Below are 7,099 nucleotides of genomic sequence, written 5' to 3'. Positions count from 1 at the left end.
TGTGTTCTCACACTCACCAATACATCAAGCATATATCTCTAATCTATAAAATTATGTTCTTTTTCTATAACCACCATTACTACCCCCGGCTAAATTAACTTTTAATAACATCCAACCCTAAGTATGTATTCTATAATAATTTCTCAGATTGTCCACTATACAGAGTCCTATTGCTTTGGGTTACTAACATTTCTTAAGACTCTTTTATTCTCTAACACTCCCTCTTTAAAATATCATGCTATTTGTTAAGACAATTAGGTCATTTGTTCTGTAGCCAGCTCACATTCTGGATTTGGTGTTTTGCTTTCTTCTGGTGTCATTTCACTTATTTTTCAAGACTTCTTATTAGATTCTGGTTCAATCAGACAAGAATTGTTCACAGCGATGCTGTGTGTATCCCAGCCTGTCTGAGCTCTATGAATGCTTGCCCAGAGGAATCACAAAGCCTTGAATCGACCTCTTTTCTTTTTCTCCATTCTTCTCCATCTCTTACCTGGCATTAAAAATTACAATCCTTCAATCAGCATGATGAACATAAGCATTTGACCATAAGTCATCAGGATTTCTAAAATAGGAAGTGACTTATAATTAGCAAATTATCTGACTCAGAGAAATGGCACACAGACCCACATAGGGCAGGTTTGGAGGGCAACGAGGGAGCCACTTGGGGTACATTCCAGGCCGGAGCAGTAGATGGACCTTGGGTCTGGCAACCCTATAAAGCCTGTACACAGTTTTCTATTGGGGTGTATACACTATTTTTCCAAAGTGGAAACAGTGGCTTTCTTCAAAATCTCAAATTGATGACTTTCCAAAAACTCAAAGGACCTAGGCCTAGAGGGCTGAAAAAATAAGACTTGGAAGGAACAAGCTTTGCTTCAGCTTGCCCGGCTCTTTCCTTCTAACACTGTGGAATGTCACTTTCATACCACACACAGGTGGAAGCTCAGATCACCCACACCTGAGCTTATAATACTTTATCCCTGCCCTCTTCCTCACATGCTCAGGGAAGGGCATTAGCAGCTTCCAAGCTACCTCTAGATTTTGCCCCCTCCTCCTATATCCAAACTTCTGTGAAGTGTGTCTCTGAAACACCTATCAAATCCATACTTCCTTCCCTTTCCTTCTGCTGCTCCAGCTTGGGCCCCAGCCTCCTGCTGTCTTTTTTTTTTTTTTTTTTTTTTTTTTTTTTTTTAATGTGCCTAGCCTCCCCTTTCTAGCCCACTCTCTTACTAGTTACCTATGCTTTTAAATCACAGACCTGATGATGCTTCTCCTTTAATTAAAACTCCCCAATGGCTTTCCACTGCTCCTAAAGCCGAGTGCATGTGACCAAGAGATGCAGAAAGAAAATAGGAAACCTCTGAGCTCATTTTGCTGATGTTTGATATATGAGTTACTACTGGTGTTCTCCCATTGTCAGCATCAGGGGACCAGCCATCCAAGCAGTCTCGAAGCAACTGTAGATTGCTCAGCTCAGAGGGGATAACAAAGGTGCCTTCATTCACTGACTTTCTGCATCTTGATACAAATAAAATTGGACCTCGTTACATGATGTTGTTACCAAAACTGGTGTACCTGTGCCACCTGGACACTTTCTTACCTGCACATTTAAACTCAGAAACCAAATATTCTAGGCTGGTTAAAAACTATCCAAATGAAGAGTTTCAGGGGGTTTTGAACTCACTTGTTGGTGGCTCAGACAGTAAAGCGTTTGTCTACAATGTGGGAGATCCGGGTTTGATCCCTGGGTTGGGAAGATCCCCTGGAGAAGGAAATGGCAATCCACTCCAGTACTATTGCCTGGAAAATCCCACGGACAGAGGATCCTGGTAGGCTACAGTCCACGGGGTCGCAAAGAGTAGGACATGACTAAGCGACTTCACTTTCACTTTATTGGGAATATCAATATATCTTTACACCTTCCCAACTAATTGGCATCAAAGAAGACTGGAATTTACCAGCTGCATTTTGACAAAAACCTTTCCATAACTGACAGCTGAAATTGAAATTTAACTCATTACAAATAAGGAGGCACAATGATTTTTTTTTCTTTCTCTCCATCTTCTATTGTTTTTCTATCTTCTGCAGGCATATGTTATAAACATATTTTTGGATTTCATGGAGTCCCTGACAGAGTCTTAAGGACTCCCAGAGACCACCAAGACCACACTTGAAAAACCTCTGCTTTAGAACAACAATTTTTTTAACTTCTTATTTTTTAATTGGGGTATAGCCAATTAACAATTCTGTGATAGTTTCAGGGGAACAGCAAAGGGGCTCACCCATACATATACGTGTATCCATTCTCCTCCAAACTCCCCTCCCATCCAGGCTGCCACTTAACATCGAGCAGGGTTCCATGTGCTATACAGTAGGTCCTTGTTAGAACAACAATTCTTCACCAAGGGTTCCCACCACACCAGTAACACCTGCAGAAATGTTTTGAGGATTCTAGTGTCCATGCCCTGCCCCCGCTGGGAGTTAACCGCATACAACTGTCCCTCTCTGTGCTCAGGGGATTGGTTCCAGGACGCCAGCAGATACCAAAATCCAGGATGCTCAAGTTCCTTATATAAAATAGTGTCCTACAGTTAGTGTCCTTATCTGTGGACATGGAACCTGCGAAGGGAGGGTCAACCACACTGCAGGGCAAGACCTGGGTAGAAAGGACTGCACCAAGCCCTGGTTTAGAAGACCCTCTCTAAGCAGTGGACTCTGTGTTTTTTTGACTAAGTGCCCTCATAAACAATTTTTGAGCAGGTACTCCCACTATATGTAAATTTGGGTTTTTTTTTTAATAAATGATATATATTTATTACTATATCATTATAGCCTGTGCTTTGTGAAACATGCAAAAGATTAAGAGATAAAACTAAGTCAAAGAAATCCTACCACTTTCCTGCCAGAAATCCTCTGCACACACTTACCCCCAGAGAATCCTCTGCACACACTTTGGAGATAGCTGCCAGCTGCCAGAGAACATTCTGCAGAGGTTTCTACCTCCCTGCCTTTTCTTGGCAAGTCTCTCCGGATGCCCTTCCCTCCTTCACTCCCCTCAGCCTTCTCCCTTCATCAGAAGCTGGCAGAGTTCCTGTCTTCTCTTCCATATGAGCCCACGTATCATGAAAAGAACCTAATCAATACTTTGTTTAAAAAAAAAAATAGGTTCAAACCCTGGCCCTATTGCCTATTAGTTATATAGACTTATAATTAGTTATATGGACTTAAGCTGGTTAGTTATATGGACTTATAATTAGTTATATGGACTTCTAACTTAAGCTGGTTAGTTATATGGACTTATAATTAGTTATATGGACTTGAGCAAATCACCTCATGTTTCTGAGTCTCAGATTTCTCATCTGTATGAAACTCATTAAATGTTTTTAAACATATATTAGGGAACTTCTTCCCCTTTTCTATCAATAATCAAATTAATGGTTCTCAACCCTGGAGACATTAGAATCACACAGATGACTTTTTCCTTTTTCTTTTGGAGTATAATTGCTTTATGACATTGTATTAGTTTCTGCCGTGTAGTGAAGTGAATCAACTATATGTATGCACATATCTCTCCTTCTTGGACCTCCCTCCCACCACCACCCACCCAGACCCCATCCCACCCATCTAGGTCATCACAGAGCACTGAGCTGAGCTCCCTGCATTCTATCACAGCTTCCCACTGGTTATCTATTTTACATATAGTAGTGTATATATGTCAATGTGCATGCATGCTCAGTTGCTCAGTCATGTCCGACTCTTTGCGACCCCATAGACTGTAGCCCACCAGGCTCCTCTTTTCCACGGGATTTCCCAGGAAAGAATACTGGAGTGGGTTGCCATTTTCTACTCTAGGGGATCTTCCCAACCCAGGGATCGAACCCATGCCTCCTGCATTGGTGGACAGATTCTTTACACCTGTGCCACCTAATACTATTCTTCCAATTTGTCCCACCCTCTCCTTTCCCTCTGTGTTCAAGGCAATGACCAAATATTCCCACCCTTAATTGGCCTGGAAGGGCACTCTCCCCCAGGTTTTAAACTTTTTAAAGTTCAGGTGAATCTAATATAAGGCCAGAGGGTGGAATCACTAGTAGCCAAGAGTCCCATTTGCACAGATGCAATAAGAGAAAAGGCCCATAAGTGCAGTGTGTACCTGGGGAAGCCGGAGATGATGGTGCCTCCTTTCAGGTGGGGCCTTCTGCACCCCTACTAGGAGGCACTTATTATTATGTAGTGTCTTCTTTGGCATAAAGAGTCATCTTCCAGAGACAATGTCACATTAACCAAGATCAGAGATAATGCTACTGCACTGATAATTTGTGTGAGAACAATTCACAACCAAAAGCATATAAATACTTGCACCTCTGGTCAAGGCATCTCCTTCTCAGAGAATCACTCTGTGGGAATTGTCATTATCGGGAGGCCTGGGGAGCTGGATTTAGAACCAGGGGAGCTAGTCACTGACGTCCTGCCACGATGTACTCTACTGAGTGTAGGGATCTACCCATCTCCAGGTCTCTGACAGCCTGAGTCTTCATTCTGTGCACAGCAGACACTCTCCACGATGCTGTCTCCTGCATATGGCACTTGGATAGACTGCCTCCAATTTTGAGACACTGCTTGTTCTTTGCAACACCTCCTCACCCCTCCTTATGATTGATCCACTTTCCTCTAGTCATATCAACACCTTCCATTAGGCCACAGTCTGTCTCTTCTGGTGACTTTGTACATTTCTGAGTTGCCTTTTTATTGAACATCCAGAGGGATATCTGATTTCTAAGAAATAACCCCTTTCAGTTCCTATCTAGGTATCTTGGGTTAAAAGGTGGTAATTTAGGTGGTAATTTAGTAAATTAGAATTTACTAGAATGAGATTTGACATGATATTTTCAAATATTATTGTAGTACTCTATTGTATTCAAAATGCTATCCAGTTGTCAGTCTACACAGGAAGCAAAGTAAGAGAAGACATCATTTACAGCATGAGGAATTGTAGCAAACACAAGCATGGATTTCCTAATATTAAGAACGTGGAGCCCTGAAATGACTTAGAGTTGGACTAAATCCCTCTCTCTCTGTCCTCTCTCACATCCAACCTGCCTCCTGCCTTTAAAACAGTACTCATCTATTTAGTTGTATTCTAACATCTTCCAGTCCTATAACTCAGTGAAAGCCTGCTCAGATTTTAAGGGACCTGGACTTCATTCAAATTCTTGCCCCTGAAATCCTCCAGGGTGAGGAGGTTTCACATGCCCTCTCACCAGCAGTTTGATGAAGGTGAAATCAATGAAAATGTTGGCTGAATGTTGAATTTTTTTCACAAACACATAATGCTTCTCTGTGAATTCCAGTTTTACAGTTAGATTTTCCAGTAGAATAATGAGTCAGAAAATAGGAAGTAGCTAGCACTTCATACTTTTCATGATTATCTTGAGCAAACTTTAACTAAAAGTGACTAGATAGAACAACCTGGTGATTGTTTTATGCCTTCTTGAAGATTTCAAGTTATCATCAGATCCGTGGGTTTAAAGCAGGTACTTAAGAAAATATACTAGCTACCTGTTTCCCAGTTTTCAAAGTATTATATGTTCTAACTTATGCCTGAAGTTTTATTTTATTTAAAACACCATATTCAGAATGGAGAATATTTTCAAAATAGGAAACTGATGTTTTTATCTGAGATTGAGACTTACAGCTTTCCAATATCCATAAACAGACTGGAAAAGAAAGCATACAAAATTATGTCTGGTAAAAAATATATTTAATAAATAGATATTTTAAAGGAACAGTCTTTTTCACAGGAAAAAGCTGAAGTTGTTTGGACAAGTGTAAAGGAAATTATTGACACAGAGGCTTCTGAATCTGCAAAAGCACCAGCCCTGTTGGCCCAGCAGAAGCTACACACACCCTTCTAGGCAGCAGAATAGTTTGTGGGTCTGTGGAAAATGTACCACAATTATTTAACCAAAGACTCTGGATCAGAAAGATCCCCTTGAGAAGGGAATGGCAACCCACTCCAGTATTCTTGCCTGGAAAATCCCATGAACAGAGGCACCTCGTGGGCTACAGTCCATGGGGTCACAAAGAGTCAAACACAAGTGAAGCAACTTAGCACACAGGTGGACTTGAAGCTTCTTTTGTTATCTATGTAAGATTTTGCAGTTTTGAGGAAAGGACAACTTGATATTCCATGTCTGAGGAAATACACTCATGTCTCTTCACCTCCAAAATACTTTAATTAGTTCATACCTAATTGTCAGAGAATTTGCTAACCGAAGTCGTAATAATATAGTAGGCATATGCTCCAAACCATTAGGTAAATAGAGAATGACACTATAAAATACTATTTAATAAAAATAAAATGAACCAAAAATTTCTTCTCATTAAAAAAATTTTTTTAAGAGGAGAAGATGGGTTAAAGTCTGTTCATTTGGAATCTACCAGCTCTTCTAGGCTCCCACGCTCAACAACTAGACTGCTCCTCACCAGGCCATCACACCAGCTTGGTAACTGGTCCTCTCAGTTTCAGTTAGGATCCCTTGCAGACCATTATTGGAGAAGGAAACAGCAACCCACTCCAGTATTCTTGCCTGGAGAATTCTGTGGATAGAGGAGCCTGGTGGGCTGCTGTCCATGGGGTCACACACAGTCTGACACGACTGAAGCAACTTAGCAGCAGCAGCAAACCATTCTATGCAGTGAAGCCAGTGGGGTTTTTATAAATGTCCATCTAACCATGTTCCCCACTTCAGGCCTGTGCAACATCCTGGACCAGAAGGATTTTAGGAGCAAAGACTTGAATGAAACTTGGAGTCCCTGAACTCTGAGCAGAATTTCACTGAACCAAGTCATCTTAGACCTGCAGAAATGCAGTGCAGAGCTTCCCTTGATGATCTGTGCTTAATATGAGCCATGTTCTCACATGGGGACTGGCCCTAGATCAGAAGAAATTTAAGGTATGATTCTCAAATGCCCTTCACATTCATTGGTTTTCCTCCTACTAACTGTACTGTATCTGATGCTTATCCCTTTTGAGGTTAAAGTACTGTCCTAGGAGGCTTAAAATATTAATCTTTCATACTGAAAAGTTGACTGC

The sequence above is a fragment of the Bubalus bubalis genome, chromosome 10 (assembly GCF_019923935.1).
Source record: "Bubalus bubalis isolate 160015118507 breed Murrah chromosome 10, NDDB_SH_1, whole genome shotgun sequence".
In the NCBI taxonomy this organism is placed as follows: Eukaryota; Metazoa; Chordata; class Mammalia; order Artiodactyla; family Bovidae; genus Bubalus; species Bubalus bubalis.
This window is presented reverse-complemented; position numbering follows the sequence as displayed.